Source organism: Columba livia, chromosome 5 (genome assembly GCF_036013475.1).
Source record: "Columba livia isolate bColLiv1 breed racing homer chromosome 5, bColLiv1.pat.W.v2, whole genome shotgun sequence".
In the NCBI taxonomy this organism is placed as follows: Eukaryota; Metazoa; Chordata; class Aves; order Columbiformes; family Columbidae; genus Columba; species Columba livia.
Window position 1 is genome coordinate 61,348,666 of NC_088606.1, and position 17,302 is coordinate 61,365,967.

At 40.5% G+C, this 17,302-nt stretch overlaps 1 long non-coding RNA gene across 1 annotated transcript in view; it reads left to right on the top strand.

Annotated features, from left to right (window-relative positions):
• LOC110366339 (uncharacterized) overlaps nt 1-17,302 on the top strand; it is a 132,094-nt gene that overhangs the window by 63,495 nt on the left and 51,297 nt on the right. Inside the window, exon 8 of the long non-coding RNA XR_010473129.1 lies at nt 16,245-16,398. This is a non-coding gene — a long non-coding RNA (uncharacterized LOC110366339). The remainder of the gene's footprint in view (nt 1-16,244; nt 16,399-17,302) is intronic.

The window sequence follows — 17,302 nt, forward strand, 5'->3', positions numbered from 1 at the left end:
GGCAGTTGTGGTTCTGAGTATCTTCCTCCTGCTCAGGATCGTTCCTCCTTCTCTTGGTAAATGGGGTGGGGTGCAGGGCCTTGCTGAAGTGAGGCTGAGGGCAGGGAGCAGACATGACATATATGACGAGAGTCAATGTTTCTGAGTACCTGGAGTCCTGTACTGAGCTCAGCAGCTGGGCTGTAGGGTGACACTAGGCAGGTTATTTCAATTCCTTGTGTAAGCAGTAAGGGAGGATATTTAGGGTGGCCAGTTAAGGACTATCTCAAGTTCAGAGCAGAATAAGGATGCCAACTGATCTTTAGGAAGAAGGATTTAGATGCACATAAGCAGAAGGCAGAGGGGCAAAGATGAAAGGGGAGTTATAATGGGAGACAATGTTTTTTGTATTTACGTAGTAAAGGGGATGAATTCAAATTCAATGGGGAATGTTTTTCTTGAGGCAGTGTGGTTATAGTGAGGAATATAACATTTTAGATGCTGTCATGGAGTAAACTGAAGAAGAAGGATCTGAGAAAGTAGATAATAAGAAAACTGGAACAGCAATACTATTTCCTTGTCTTTCTTTTGGCTTTGTGCTTTTCATTGAATGAGCTGTGAACAGGTCAAAAGCAAGAGCCAGAGCAAATTCTGTAGGACTTGAAGTGTTCTGCACTGTCTCTGCCAGACAGTATATATCCCTGCTGGAAAGGAAGCTGGAGAAATAGCATCTTTTTTGATAGTGACTCAGACCTGAAAGCGAGAATAATAGATCTGACTCAATCACAGGCTGTTGTGGAAGGAGATTAATGCCAGGAGACGTGGCCAATTCTCTTTCTTTGTGTCAATCTACTTTCAAAATAGAGCACATGCCAGTTATTTCTCTTGGAGAAGAGAGAGAGAGTCAATATGAAACACAGATAAAATCTGGAGCATAATTAAACAGACATTTTTCATATCTTTATCATTGTCTTCTTTCTCTTCCCTCTTATGCTTCTGTGTCTTGTTCTTTCTAAAGCTATTGCAAGTGGGATGGATGCTAAAGGAATAGCAGATAGTTTCGATGCCAGATAAGTACTCCACATTTTATCTGATACATGGCAAGACACATTCAGGCATTTTTGTTGTGCATCTGATTATATAAGGCATCTTATTAGTAGTCCATCATACAAAGACATGATGTTACTGGAATTGGCGCATCTTCACATCAATTTTAAATTCAATTTCTGTATTTTCCTCACACTTCCAACATTAAATATTTAAAATAATTCTGTTTAGCCAAACTGAGATTGCAGGTAATATTGCTTTGACTTGATGTTTTATTACACTAATTTAAGATTCAGCATTGTAACTTGTCTCTATATGGGAATAGGTACCTTTTTTGGTCATTGAACTGATACTTCAAGTCTCTCTTCAGTTCAGAGAGAACTTGCATGTCCGTTATCTCCTGGTTTTCTGGTGAATGGGGTGGAATGGTCCTAGTTGCATTCTAACTGAACTCTCTGCCGTAAGTGGTGATGGTTGGTTCCACATCTTCATTCTGGCTGAGAACATTCAGAGTAGGGTTTGAAAAAGTTTTAAGACACTTTATGATAGTGATAGAAAGTGATAGAACCCTCAAAGGGTCTCATGCTACCCTGGGGTTAGGATAGTCCCAAGTGTAAGTAATATTTTTGCTAAGTGAAATGAGCTTGTTCTTATTTTCAGCACTCCATGAAGACGATAAAAAAGCTCAGGCTACAGAGACTCATCCACAGCCTGTGCCTCTGAAGAGTTCTCCTTGGTGAAACTCTTTTTCTGTTGCCCCAGATGCTGACAAATCTGCCCAGGGATACTTGTCCTGATGCAGAGAAAAGCCTGACCTCTCTTAGGCTCGAGGGGTGATAACCCAGCTTCCATACTCCAGAGCTCCTGTACTGGGTTCATATATAGAACTAAGTCTGGGAAGACAAAGGGCTAAACAAACAACTTCCACATCTATTACTACATGCGGCAAAGGCAGCATTACAGATCCCATTTGGTGCAGAAGCTATTTGTCTTACTTTTACATGTAGATGTTTACCTGATTGTTCCTCCTGATTCTTTACCTGTCTCACTAAGTGGCAGATAAATTCAGCCCTGTGCCATCCCCTACACCTTCTGAAAAGTCATACTCTCCTGCCACTGCAGCAGCGATAGAGATGTCATTGCTGGCAATAACTTGAGTGAGTGACTGGAGCATGGAATATGTCAAATGGAGCCACGAGTCTTCTCTGATGGAGAGTTTGGTTCTGGAGAGCAGAATATTGATTTGTTCAAATGCTTATGTTCTGGGTTCTTGTACTTTCTTCTGCTATTGTGCTTGTGTTGACCTCTCACCTTCATGCTGATACACAATGAGTCCCACAGGTCTGTTTCCAAACTGTCACAGTCATGGTATCTCTTGTCATTATAGATACACAGAAGGGCAGGAAATGCTTTTCTGTTCTCTTTTAGATGGCTATAGCAGTTATAGGGCTACCCATGTGAGGCACTGGGGACCAGGATGTGTAAAGCTGAGCTTGTCCCTTCCTGAGGCACCTCAAGGGATTTTGGCAGCTGTCCAGGAACTGGTTCCATTTGGCTTGTGCTGCACGATCTGATCTCAGCATAAGGTTTGCAGACATAGTCTAGGTGGTGTAGATGCAGAGGTTATTTGACTCTTCTGCTACACTGACTTGTATTTTGAAGGGTACTTTTCTGTGTTACTGTGGTTCTCAACCTTTTCCAGTATGTCCAGTAGTGAAAGCGAAGAATGCACCAAAAGGGAGCAGACACTGAATTCTCTCAGCTGGTACTGTCCAAGAAAAGAGCTCACAGGTCCATAGATGCAGGCTAAGCTGGGAGGAGCTTCAAAAGTGGCTATACTTGGGAGAGAGAAGCAGCAGAAGAAAACATGGGAGCAGAATGGATGTGGTGGATTAGCAGGGCCTTGGGCATCACCTGTCTTACTGTGTCCACGATGACAAGTGTGTGAGCCACAGGGAGGTGGTGAAGTCCAAATATGCCCTCATCTATCAAGCTGCATTGCATCTTTGAATGTTGCACAAATAGAGCTCCATGCACTGTTGTGCTGTAGAAGAATGTTTATGGGCCAAAGCTTGCTACTGACCCTTTTCCTATGTCGTCACTAATATCTGTTTCTTGTTGCTGGGAGGTTGAAGGTAATTCATCATCAGGGTTTGGATAGTAAGTCAAAGTTGAAACACTTGCTCTATGTGCATTTCTGTCACTGCTTTTAGGCTTTCTGTGCTACAGATAGGTGCATCAGTTGACCTCCTGAAACCTGTCTCCAAACAAATACGAAAACCTGAAAAAAAATAGCTTGGTTATCAAAATAGCAAGGCTGCAACTCTGTACACACAAAAAACCCCATGTACAGTGAAGTCTGATCTTTGTCAAAAGTATCATAAAAGCAGAATCTGTTTGACTGCTAACATGTGCAGTCTTAGAAAGTGCAAGTACATGCTGCGTCAGGAGTTGTCTGCATGCGCCCCTAAATGTTTTAAAAGTCGGACTTCTGCTATGGAAACAATAGTCGTTCAAAATTAAGCCTACAAGTAACAAACTAGGATTAATTTTTTTGTTTGTTTTGTGCACACATGAGAAAATGCTGTGATATTCTGTGATGATGAATCCTGTTCTATGTGCACACTCATCTCTCATATGCCTGGAAAAGACACTCTGTATTTTGAGGCCCATCCCCTCATTATCAGAGCCACTATGTTAGGTCTTATAAACCTTTTCAGAAACTGATTAAGCTTCATCTAAAAAGCAGTTGGGTTTTTGGCCCTCAGTATTCTTATTACTGGGCAGCGATTCCAGAGCTTTTATCCATGCTATGACAGCCAAGACCATTTTATTTCCAACCTTAGTTTATTCATTGCCAGTTTATGTCATGTGAAGAAATGAATGAATTATCAAATATGCCAGACCGCAGAATAAACAAAAGTGGTGTCACTAAACAGCATATCCAGCATTTAGGAAGCAGACCTTAAGTAGATTCAGAAAGAAAAATCAATGCAAAAGGCCATATAGCAAATTACCAAGTACAATAAATGACTACCATGAAAAATAGGCCATGTCGAGAATAATCTCTGTCAAATGTAGCTAAAGACTGTCCTCCTTAATCCGTTTAAGAATTGAGAGGGTATTAAAACCTGGAACATGTAAATCAGTTGTGAAAGTTTACAATTCACTGAACCTCACGTACCTCCAGGTTGGTATCTGAGGAGGGAATTTCAACATGTCACTTTAGAAAAACTTAAGATAGCCAAGACTAGCTGGCGTGGAAGAAAACGTCTACCAGCAAGACTCAGATTGCTGGCAAACTAGTGTTAAAAAGGGTGCTGTGTTTCACAATAAAGCATTCCAAGGATGTGGACCCTGTGACATGATCTCTCCAAAAGGTGCAGAAGGTGAGATAAGCATCTGTCTCAATTCTTTGCAGAACCCTTGGGTTTGACAGTAGCAAAACATATGCTGCCTGGCAGGTGAGCCCACATTTGATCTACATAGCACTTTTCTTTAATGCCTATGGTCTTGGCAAGGGCCGCACGGCATGTAAAAAGGCTTTTTGTTAGTAAAATGGGGTTTTCATTCCCAGACTTCTGATTTTGCTACAGAATATTTGGTTTAGCATTCCAGAGTTGCAGATCTGAGCACTGCTGAAAGTCTAAATGTCTGGGTACTGTAATATTTTGAAATAGTCATAGTCCTGGTGTGGAGGTTTTTGAGTTCTCTTATCCATGGTGGTCTTGTTTCACATTTACCAGAGCATTACTGCTTCCTACAGAGGAGGTGGCTGAGGATTTGGGAGTACTAGCAAAATTAGAAATTCTGTTGTTTTCTCACTGCACTCAGTGATCACCATAGGAAATCCTTTTGACAGCAGTGTACGTGTACAGCTATTTCTCAAGAATGCACAGATTTGTATGATCATATTCTTGAGGAGAGGAGCATGTTAACACACACCCACATCCACCCAGAATAGATACTATACCTTCACAAACAGTGAAACTTTTAAATAAATAAATGAAGAGGAGTAAAACATCGTCTATTTCATGTGAATGGTCAGATTCACAGAGTACTTAACTTCCCTGCTGCTGTGCTATCTTCTCAGTTTTAAGACAAAACCCTTAAGTTCTCCTCCAGTGTTTGTTAAGGTGTTTGTTATAACTTATTTTCTTAACTACTAGTTCATGCATTTATATCATACTGGTGACAGCATGCAAATAGTTTTCCATACTTCGCTGTTGATTTCTTAGCATCCACTCTTCCTTTAGGATGAAGCTTTTCTTTGCATTGCATTTTTATAGATTCCTTCAGGTTCCAAATAAATTTCAGCTATGTCAGCTTTTTGAGCTCCAGGTCATCAGGTGTTTTATCATGAATAAATGCATATTAGGTCATTTCAAAGCAAGGTTAGTAACTAACATGTCTAGTTTGGGAAGCAGTGCAAAAGAATTCAAGTATTTGTTGTTTGGCCTAACTCAGCTATTTGTGTGTTTGCTGGCTGCAAAGTGACGTGTCCCCAAGTCTGAGGAGGCCCCTGTGGCCGTTTGTAAGATTCAGCATGGACATAAAGTTTCACTTGCATGGATGAAACAGGAGGATCAGGGGTGTAAATAGCAGAAGTGTATGCAAACAAACAAAAAACTAACAACACACACACAACTACACAGTATATCTCAGATATTAAGATATTAATAAATCTGATAGTTTGCCATAGTGTAAGACTGGCTTATTCCATTAAAACAAAACAAAACACAACCACCCTCCACTTTCTGTCATGTTGCTAACCTGAATTCTGGTAAACACAAACGATACTATCACAAATAGTACAGCATGTGTTACCTACCTCACCATAGAAGTTGTCCTCATGAACTGGGCACCCTTAAAACACGGATGTTAGGAAATTATGCAAAGATATGTTCATTAAAATATCGCTGCATTCCAATATATGTACATCCCAAGTAGTTTGCAGTTAATAGCTAAGAAGGCAAAATTAAATTTTACTTTAAATAGAGTCCTGAGCTATAAGTAACTATAATAAGGTTACATATTAAATTACCTTAGAGATCAAAACTAATAAGCCCAAACTAATAATTGCCAGCTGCAAGGCAACAATTTGTTATTTCAGATGAGCCAAATTCAAAGGGCTATGAAAGGAAGAGAGAAAAATGAGTTCATGTGCAGTTATAGCAGATATCACTTATCACACAGTAATAAGATAGTGGACAGCCTGGATTGCAACTGTGAAATACAGACAAAGCAAACTTGCAAATAGAAGGAAATGTGATCATCTGTAACACTGACAAACAAAACTAAGAAAACAAAAAAATAATAGAAAAGGAAAATAGAAATCTAATTCAGTAAAATATGGAGCACAGATTACAGAGTAAACTAGAAACACTCCTAAATTAATAAAAGCAAGATAGAGTCCACTAGTAAATTGGAATGCAGATGGATGAAAAGCACATATTAATGTTCTCTTTCCTTCTGTTGCTGCTTTTTCTGCCTGGAGTGAGCACTCCTCAGAGATTTTGTTTCTCACTGCCATGATTGCTCGTTTTTTTTTCCAGTGGAGATAATGAGATCAAGGCAGGAATTGCCTTCTTTCATTCTCTTATTCCATTACATTTCTCTCCTCCAATTTGCACCGCAACAACGGCAGAGAGAACATCAAGGAGATAAGCTGGGAATGGCTCATGGTCAAGAGGGACGACTCATTGTGCAGAGGGGTTCTAGGTGGAGTTTCAGCTGGGGCTGGGGCTGACTTCTCTCCCTCTCCTCCCCACTGAGCTGGGTTTCTCCATCTTCCATGACTCCATGTGATCCCGTTTGGGATGCACAGGGAAAATGAGATGGGCCAACAGGAGAAGAATGAGGCAGCCATGAGTTGACTTGAATGCTTGGCTGCATTGGCTCATCCAGCAGTGCACCACCCCGGAGCAGGGCCCTGAGGAAGATTTTGTTAGGAATAACCCAAAATCTGGGTATGCATATTTTTGCAACACACTGCCAGGAATCATCCTAGCCAGGCGCTTATGATCAGTGCTCAAAATGGAGGCTCTCCTCCTCTGCTGGTTCACAGATCTCACCTGGAAAGTGCAGAACAGGAGGAAATGGTAAGGAAGGTGTGTGCCCTGCAGTGCACTTGTGCAACCAGAAGCCAAAATTAGCAGGGGGACCATCTAATTGTGTTTGTTCTGCTTACAAGTAGATAACCCCCCTGCTAATTTCAGCTTCTGCTTACAAAAGTGCTCTGCAGTGCTCACTCCCCCCTCCCTCCTGTTCTCTCCGTGATTTTTTTTTCCTGCTCTCAGATGTGGTTTCCTTACATTTCCAGCTCTATTTTCTCAGTCTTTTCATCAATATTTCAGACGTGAGTGGAACAGTGGGCAGTTACCTTCCTGTTCTTTTCCCTTTTTTATCCATCTAAAAGTGCTGGTGCTCAGCTCGGGCTGCAGAAGCGCTTGGCTCCTGGGAGCACTCACTCTCTTTGAGTTCTGCCTGCATTACGAAGCCAAAGCCTAACCTGAGGCTGCCAGAGGGGGCTTAAAAAAGGCAATAATGACTAATTGACCTCTTTAATGAGCTTAGGAGTTATAAAGTAGATAATTGCAGTGCATATGACATATTTTATCTAGGTTTTCAGAAAATCTCTGATAAGGATCTAGATGACAGGCTGTTTCTGAAGATGAACCTAAAAGGGGCTAAGAAGGACATGGGATAGAAATACATGAAAGAAAATGAATTTTCTGTGCTGAGGGATCTTTGTCCCCCAAAAGGGAAGAGTTAAGTGTGATTAATACCTGGATTCATAGTTTGATTTTAAATAAATTACCTAGCTAGAAAGACCCACCATAGCTCGCTCTATGTGCTGATGATACTAAATTGTAATGCATACTGAGCACAAAATGAGTGGCAAGAAATATTCATCGTGCCGTAGATCAGCTCAGTAATTGAGCTGACACGTGGCAAATTAAATTTATTATTGAGAAATGTGAAATAATGCACATTGTTCTTGGTATAGAGATGACAAACATGAAGTCCCTCTAGAACATTTTGACAAAACAACTTTAACTAGAAGATAACTATCCTAGACAATGTCTATATAGAGAAAAGTACCTGAAAAGCTGAACACAGATGGAACTGGCTTTGGCATTTGATCTTCTATATATTTCAGTTTACTGCTCCTGCCCATTCTTTACTTGTTTTCCCAGTTCAGTGCGAAGCTCTTAAGTTGCTCAGGTTTTCTGAAGTCTCCATACCTTGTGGAGTTATTATTATAGGATGAAAAACAAAGTGAGCTGGAAGCATGAAGAAAAGTCCCTCTGTCTTGCAGCTGGAAAAGGAGGGAAAGTGCAGTAACTGAACTTTTAGAATGTGCTGGAATAACCACCCTGAACATACCATTCTATTTTGCCCTTATATTGGTGGCATTTAGGTAAAAAGAAAGGAAAATAGCTGTTTCATAGGACATTATACTGAGACTCAAATGAAACGGATGATGTGGGCTGGGTCACATAGCTTTTCATAACATGCACACTCTATGGCGGTGTTAAAAGAGCTTATGGCTAAGAGTTGAGGCACACACCTGGATCTTGGGAGATCTAATTAATTCATTACTTAATCCAGATCTCATAGCCCAGGGCAGTGTTCGTGTGATTTGTTTTGGTCTTTCAGTGTGATTTGGTTTGGTCTTTCAGAGCTAACACCAGCACTTCCCATTATCCTCCTGTGTGGCTGCTGTGATTCCCAAAACCTATTTTCCGTCTCCTTACAGTAGTTTATTCCTGAATTCACCAGATTAAATCAAAATGGAGCCTACTTTTCTCTTTTTACTTCTCGATCGCCAGCTTCATTTCCCAGGTACGATGGGCAGTTTCCTGCTAACAACTGGCAACAGAAGCTGGTGCTCAGGAGAAGGCGGTGGGAGGGCTGGTGGTGCAAGGAAGAGCAAGGGTAGGGGTTTCCAGGCACAAACAGCCACCAGAGAAAAACACTGACATTTGTAGGAGAAATGGCTTGCCAACAATGGTTGCCAACAGTGACAGAGGAGCAATGGAAAAATAAGATACATCTGACTTTCTTTTTTCCAAGGAAAGGCTAAGGTGTGACATTTCTGTAGGAGACTGTGATGTTTAAATTCATTGCAGAGGAGGACAGACAGAGCCACAGGGACAAGTCGCAAGACAACAGTCCCTCTGAATAGTCCCAATGACCGCAAGATACTCGCAGAGCATTATTGACATCTTGATTACAGTTATAACACACTTAACTATGTGACTCATTAAAATTAACATCAGAATTAGTCATTTTAGTTGCTGCTGGTGGGTGCAGACTTATTTCTATGGTGTATGCTCCTTCTTTTGTTTTTTTCAGCCATCAGGATGGTTTTGGTTTCAGCTTCCAGTGATACACTGATGACAGATCTATGTGATTTGTTTCTTGACTACTCATAGCCATTTGATCTCTTTGAATTTACTTTGAATGTCAATATTTTGAAATGTCTCTATGAAAATCTGTCACTGTTCTCTTAATTTTGTACTTTATTTCTTTTGCCATCTGAGGTCTGCTTCATGAAGGCAAAGAATTGCCTCTTTTTCAGGATCAGACTACACATTCTATTTACAAAGCTAAACTATTTTCATGGTTTACAAATATTTCACAAACCAAACACACACAGAAAGATAAATGTAAAGAAACCTTTGTAGCACATTTTACTTTCCCCTGGATTTCCCCCTAGCAGAATTCAATGGCAAACACAACAGCATTTGATTCAACTCTTAAAATATACCATGTTAATAATGGGTTTCTGGTTCAAAAGCATAGGCCAGATCCATTCCTGCTTTTGCAATTGTCAGCACAATTGGGCTTATGATTTAATTTTAAACTGGACATCTCATGGACTTAGCAGGCAGTTTTAAAGTAAGACCCTGTGTTTTTTGAGTGTCTGGACGCTTTTGGTATCTCAATTTTTGAACAGTCTCCTTAAGACTCTTGAATAATTTGGCTTCCAAAGTTTTAGGGCAGGAATTTTTGGTCATAAAATTTTAACTGAAATTTGTCATAGATCCAACAAAATTTGATAATCTTTTCATATGAAGAGGAAGAGTCTTGTCTGCTGTCCCATCAAAATTCTTAAAATAAAAGATTCTTTTTAATTTTTTTAAGTGAAAGGAATATGTGGTGATCAGAAATTAAAATAGAGAGTGGGTAGTTTTCCACTGGAAACAATATCCTAAAGCGATGAGGTACGGCATTTTTTTAAAGTTGGATGATATATGAACTAGATGTCAGAAATGAATGACTTTTACCTCCCACATGCCTATGAAGACACTGTCACAAATCCATTGGAGAAACTGGTGATTCTACAATAAGCACAGGAAATTTTTGCAGGATGAAGCTTTAAATGGCATTTTGGAAACTGTTCACCAGCAGATACTCGCCTAGATCTGTTGCAGTAATCCACTCTCAACATTTTGCTCAACATACCACCTACCGCTTAATTTCCATTTTCTGAGAACTCTGATAAACCATAATTCAGTCTTTTTATGCCCTACCACTACACTGGATTGGTCTGTTTGACTGATTGTAGGTTATGATGTGGAAAGTCCCTTGTTATCTAGTAGATGATCTCTGCTTTTGAAAAAGTATGTTCGTAAGTATTGCTCTATGCTTCTTCATGCCATTTGATACTATTGATCACAGAAGCTTCTCTCTTGCCTCCAGGAAGCTTGAGGGGTAAACAGAAACACCCTTAAATGACTTAGATCCTTCATCTCAAATTAAAACCAAAAGTTTGATTGGGGCAAATGGTTTTCCATGTCAGCAACCATCCCTTGAGAGCCTCTACAAGGGTTATTCCTCTTCTCCCCTTATAAAACATCTATGTGATTCTACTGAAAATCAGTATATATATCACAATGATTTCCAAAGAAATTTTTTATAAGCACCAACTTTTTCTCACTGATGCAGAATTTTAAATCCTCTCCTTTTCATTATTGTATTTTTTTCTGGTTTTGAGAAAATATGTTTTCGCTATCCATTCGTGCAGCCACCATCTTAAAAAAATACTTCAGCCAAAATCATCTTAAAGGCCCATCTCTGTAATCACCTCTCCTCCTCTGTTATATTCCTTCATTGAACCTCTTCCATGCCACACCAAATTCTTACCTTTTCTCATCATCTTCAGGCTGTCTGACCTTTTTGTTAGGTCTAATGTTGCTATTAGTCTCACACTACCTGGGTCCATCTACCAGTGATATGAGTTATGACATCCTGCTTGTCTCCTCTTCCCATATCTGTGGTTTTCTCTCCTGCCATGAAATACTCGTTCTGAACTGGTAAGCTGCAAAGCCACTACCCACCACTTTTTTTTTTTTGCTTTTTGCCTTTTTTTTCCCCCTGCAACGCCTACAGGAAATCTAATTACGAACTGGATCTATTATTCCTAAAGCGAACTTTACCGTCAACTTCAATGCAGGTTGGACTGGACTGTAAATTTGCTTAATTGTTATCTGCATGAATTTCAAAAATGTCTAATTGATTAAAAGTCAATGGGACTTGGTTTTCTAACTCACCCCAGGGCTTTTGAAAACCCCTTTCCATACAAATAAAAAGTAATCTTGTGACCAGAGGTGCTGAGCTCTGCAACTGTCAGTCTTCATGAAAGCTGCTCCTCCCGTTTGTCAGCAGTTAGACTCTTGCTAATCACCTGTTCCATCAGGACAGCTCTGTAAAGTACTGTGAGCATGAACCTGCCACCCACACGGAGCAAAATTCATACCATGAAAGTGGGTGGGTAGGATCCAACACTGCTCTGTTCTTTATCGTAGCAGCTTCCACGTCACCAGCGTGATGTCCCAGCACACACGTGACTCCCGTGTGTCCACAAGGCCCATGAGCCCATCACTGTGCTCTGACCTCTTGTGAGGAAATGGGAGATCACTTGTGCATTTGGCAGAACCATAGATGGGTCTAGAAATAATCACTGCAAACCACCTAAAATCTCTGTTGGGTGTTTTGCTCCTCCTGCTCCCTCACCCATGCGAGGGAACACAGCAGCTGCCTCGCAGTTCTGCAAATAATGTTTCCAGAGCTTTTGCTTCTGTAGGCTAAAAAATGACCCTCTTGCCATGCCCCTTGAAAACTGCTTATTTGCAAGCATCAAGGTAAAATTTTAAATGTCACTTAAACAAAAAAAAAATAGGTAGGAGGAACATTAAAGAAACTTCATCTCTGCTTCACATCAACACCACTAAATGCATTGTTACAACAGTGACTAAAACTGTCTAATAATATCATCAGTGGCAACTGGTCAGTTAAAATGTTTTTTAATTGTGACTTGAATGTGTTTATCAACCTCTTTTTGTGACATTAAAAAGACAGCAAGAGAAACACATGGAGACATTGTCCTCGAGGGAAAGGATTAATCATCAGTGAGTGAGCAGGCCTAAGCAGATGGTCAGCTAAGCTTTCCTGAAGTCATTTCTTCTATCCACCATTCAGTGTCACTGCCAGAAATGAGAAGAAGTGTTATCTTGACATTGAACATCTTTATAATAAAATCACTAATTGGCCTCTAATACCAAAGGCTTTATAGCTGTAAAATTGCAACAGAGGTAGCTAAGCGGTTGACTGGGTTTCCTTTCAATAAATGCTATTTTAAAAATTCTTCCTTAGCATAGTCAACATTGTATTATTGTTGTGAGACCTCTCTGCATATGATGGTCCATGTCGGTTAGCTCAGTTCCAAACGGAACAACTGGGAGTATTTTTAACAGCAAAACAGATGAACATGTCACTGCCATTGTGCTGTTATTTTTCATGTATATGTAATGCTAATATTTTACAGGAGATGTTCGTTAGGATTTAGTTCTCAGATTTTTCTTGTTTTCTGGCAACCAGAGAGAGTCTGTCATAATAAATTATCACTTTTGGTCTTGGAAATATATTTTTTATGAAAGCTGAAAATGTGTCAGCTTTGGACATCCATGAAATTCTCATGGTTTATTAAGGATTTCTTTTTATTTTATCCTTCTCCCTCTAGCCAGCAGCATTTAGAGAAAATGTTTCTTTTCTCATTAGCCATCCACTATTTTTAGAATGATACAACCAAATCTGGTCTGGAAAGAGGTAGTGATTACAGCAGTTATGTAAATATAGCTATTGTTTTAAATATAATTTGAACGTGTGGGTCTTGTTTCCGTCACCCATATTGTCATTTCACAAATCTTTTCACGAAGTTAAAGGTGACAGCCAGGTTCTGGATATTCTGGTGATACTGAAGGCAGTCTGGAGTAATCCAGACACTCTGGACTGTATTTTGGTGTGGCTGAGGCCGGGCTCTGGCTCAACAGTCCATCTCTCAAGAGCATCTATGCAGCGTTCATGATGCTTGACCATGGTGCAACCAGTATGATGCTGCTGTTCTGGTAACTGGGCCTGATCCAAGGTTCATCTAAAGCAGTAGAAAGAATCCTGTGGACAGTAACAGCTTTCAAAGAGGGCTTTTGATTCTTTTCCAGTGAAATTTGAAATTTGCAGTGAGGGTTAATGCCTGGAAAATTATATAAATATGTTATGTCATAATATTATATGTCCCAAAATATTGGTAAAGGGTGTTTTTCCCAGAGATTAGAGCATTAGTGAAAAAATAATGATTAACCTTTAAAATCAGATTGGCATTTCTTTTTTCTCCAAATGTAGAATTAATACGCATTTTTTAATCATTAGTGTAATTTTCAGGATGATACTTTTGTTCTTTTGGCTGTTGAACTGTTACGGCTGCTAGTAACCCTTCAAATTGTTTGCTTCATTCAAGCATTCTTTTTTGAATAATTCATTAGGCATTATTATCCAAGCGTGGAACACCTCATTTAGCACTGGTGATCTTTTCCTTATGTGTAGCTGACAGGCAATCAAAGTTTTTATCAGTGCAGAAAATTTGCAATTCAGAAATGTAGTTGCAGCAATTAGTAGCTATCAGGTAGCATAGGAAGGACAGCTTCATAAAAAGAGAGAGTTGAATGAGCTCAACTTATGTTAGCACAAAAGTAATGGATAAAACTAACCAGCTGTTTCTAAATTTACCAAATGGAACATTCCTTTTTCTCAGAGTAGAAGCTTTAATTAACTTTGTGTTATGTGTGGCTTCACAAAAGGAGAAGTGACTAGGTGACAGAATATCCCCCTTTCAGTGCCCTTCACTTAATTTTGTAACTGTATTAAGATGCCCTGTCAAGGTACCTCTCACTCGCTGTCTCACTGCAGGACAAACTTCCAGGCTTTCTCTTTGCTCACCCTAGGTCCACAGTAGAGCAATAAGTTGGTTTGTTGTTGTTTTGTGTTTGTTTGTTTGTTTAGTTTTTTCAAATGTGCAGCAGATTAGCTCTCTCTCACACATATGCAGCAAATGTTGAGGTTTTAATGCTGAATTTTGGGCAGCTGAGGTGTTGCAGTGAGCGCTATAGGTGAACTCCCAGCGCAGCTGCCTGCAGTGAATCTCACTCTGAAAATACAGATAAATATTTCTAGGAAAACAAGGTGGGAGAAAAGGCTGTGGAAGGAGGAGGAAAGAGTTAACATTTCATTTAATATTTTAGCAATTATTCCAGCTCATTTCTATATTGCAGATCTGGCAATGTTTATGATGGATTTGAACTTTCTGCTTTCCAGAATATGACTCAGGTCTTATTGGGCCAAAAAAAGAGACCATTAGTGGCACTTACAAGCTAGAGTGTTCATTGGAGTCCTAGAGGAGACCTGGGTGTTGGTCTTGCTACTGGGATGATTTACCTGTTTTTATTAAGGTTTTTTGGGTTTTAACTTCAAAGCCACAACTGTCCTTGGGTTGCTAAGGGGATCCCAAGTCCCCACGTTCTGGTGAGTGCTCTAATTGATTTGTGACTAAATGTCACAGTTCCATTGCCTCCTCCGATCATGTCTTAAAGTGCTTCCTGATCTCTTTGTGGAAGAAATTAAAAAGTGTAGAGGTTCTTATTTGAAGAAGTTTCCTGGCACTGGATCACCTGCTTTCTACCCCAAACAGGGCAGCTGGTGGGGGAGCTGGACAGGCAGGAGCGGACACCCCATTCCCTAGGAGCTACTTCCAAGCAAGAGGCTGTGTAAGACGTTGGCTGTGGGGCAGTGCAGGAGGCTGGGGGACCAGATCTCCTTCTGAGGTCCATCACCCTCACCAAGTGCTACAGACAGAGGCTGCAGGCGTGCGAGGGCATTTACGGGCATCAGGTCTCTAGCAATCAGGCATGGCAAAGCTTGTGGCTCCAGGTCTTCTGTCCTGGCTTGTAGCGTTTCACAGGTGAAGTTTCAACAAAGCTTTTTTTGCTTTTTAATGCATTTCCTTCAGTGTCTAAGTGAAAGGAGAACACTCAGAGTGCAGAGCAGCCCAACCGCTTCAAGAACAAGAAGGTATGTGGAGCAGGGCACTACATCAATTACTTATGTGTTGTGGTGATGGAGACTGTGAAAACTGGGAGGAAATGCAAGGAATTTGTTGCAGTGCAGTTTAGAAGCTGTATTCAAACAATGCTTTTTAACACCAGTATTGAGCCACACACGGGGATTGTGAACATTATTTTATCCGTTGTGTTATCTGCTTCCTTTTAGTGGAATGAAATGATGCCACATTTCACAGCATTCCTTTCCCTGACAGCAGCCACGGGGCTCAGGAAACTGCTGGGAGCAGCATGGGCCATCTCCAGCAAATGCTCCCATCTGGGGAGGCACTCGAGAAGCTGGAGACGAGGCAGGTGTGCAGCTGCCAACCCCCACTCCCCACGGGGACAACGCTGCATTCCCAGTAAAAGGAACCTCCTGGCGTGTTCTCCCGTCTCGGGAGACTGCCTGGCCTTTTGCTGACAGTGTAATTTCCTAAGGAGTCTCAGAGTCTGACATCTCTGTTCATGACCCTTTTTTCTAAGCAACATTAATATCTGCTGCAGGTCTGGCAGGTGCAATGTCCGCTAATTGTGTCTGCATCACCAGGCCCTATTTGAACACCCCTCTAACATCTGAATTTCTGCTTGGGCAACCAACAAACCTCTTTTTCTCCCGGAAAGAGTGTACTGCTCACTCATGAGCTCTTGGCCAACGATTCCCCATCAAGAATAAATATATAGCTAGGAAATTTGCCTAAGCCATCATGTGAAAACTCATTTGTACTTCTGATGGAACTGAATAACATTTGCTGGTCTGAATTATGGCTTGTGTCACAGGCACAACTGAAGCACCGTTATAAGATGAACAAGGAGACGTCTACCTCAAAAAGCCAGAAATAGTCGATATCCACTTGACTGACGTGGCCATTTGAGATGGTGGAAAGAAGCACAGCGGGAACCTATGGTGACCAGACATCGAGCCAGGCAGAGGGTAAGTCTGGGCTGAGGAACTGCTATGTGGGTGAGCTTTCCATCCCTTGCAAACCAGTGAAGCATGACTAACCTGGCACAGGTTACTCAGTCCCATTCATTTTTCAGAAGTAAATGAGATTTTGAGAACGTGCTTTCTTCATAACAAATACATGAATAGATAATCTTGTGGTCTCCAACACAACTAGCCACCCAATTAAGTAGAGATTTGAAATATAAATAGTATATTAAGATAACGGTTAACCAATACTAGATTTTGGTCTCAACTGGTTCTCTCTACCAGCAAATGCTGAGAAGATTCTGAAATTCTACATTTTTCTTGATGTCAGATATATATGTGTATGGATTTTAACATTCTGAGAAGCTAGAGAACGTTTGGGAATGTAAACAGAGAAATCTCAGACTTAACAATCCTGAGATTTTTTTTACTCTCAGACTTAAAATTCTCATCACTTCTATTTAAATGAGCCAGTATGGTCATTTGGATTGTGAAATAGCAAGTGCTTCTAAGGCTGAAATGAATCAACCTTCTGCATACCCTGGCTTTACTGGAGAGTGGAATTATATCTCAAGTATAGCTCCTAACGCTTCTTCATTTTTTGTGGTTTTGGTTGGTTGGTTAGTTGGGGTTTTTTTGGTTGGTTGGGGGTTTTGGGGTTTTTTTGGGAGTGAGAGGGATTGCTTTTTAAATTGAACCAATATGATGTTGTAGCAATATTAAGATTCAATAGGGAACTCAAGAGTGAATGAGAACCTTTATATGTATAGCCACACCAGACTGACTGGGTCTTTTTCTTTTAATCCTGTCTCGTTTGCTACAAAAGTTCCCAGGTTAGACATAAATATTTTATGACATGTCAAAACTTGGCTTGACACTTTTCAGAACTGTATAGAAATGGTTCCAG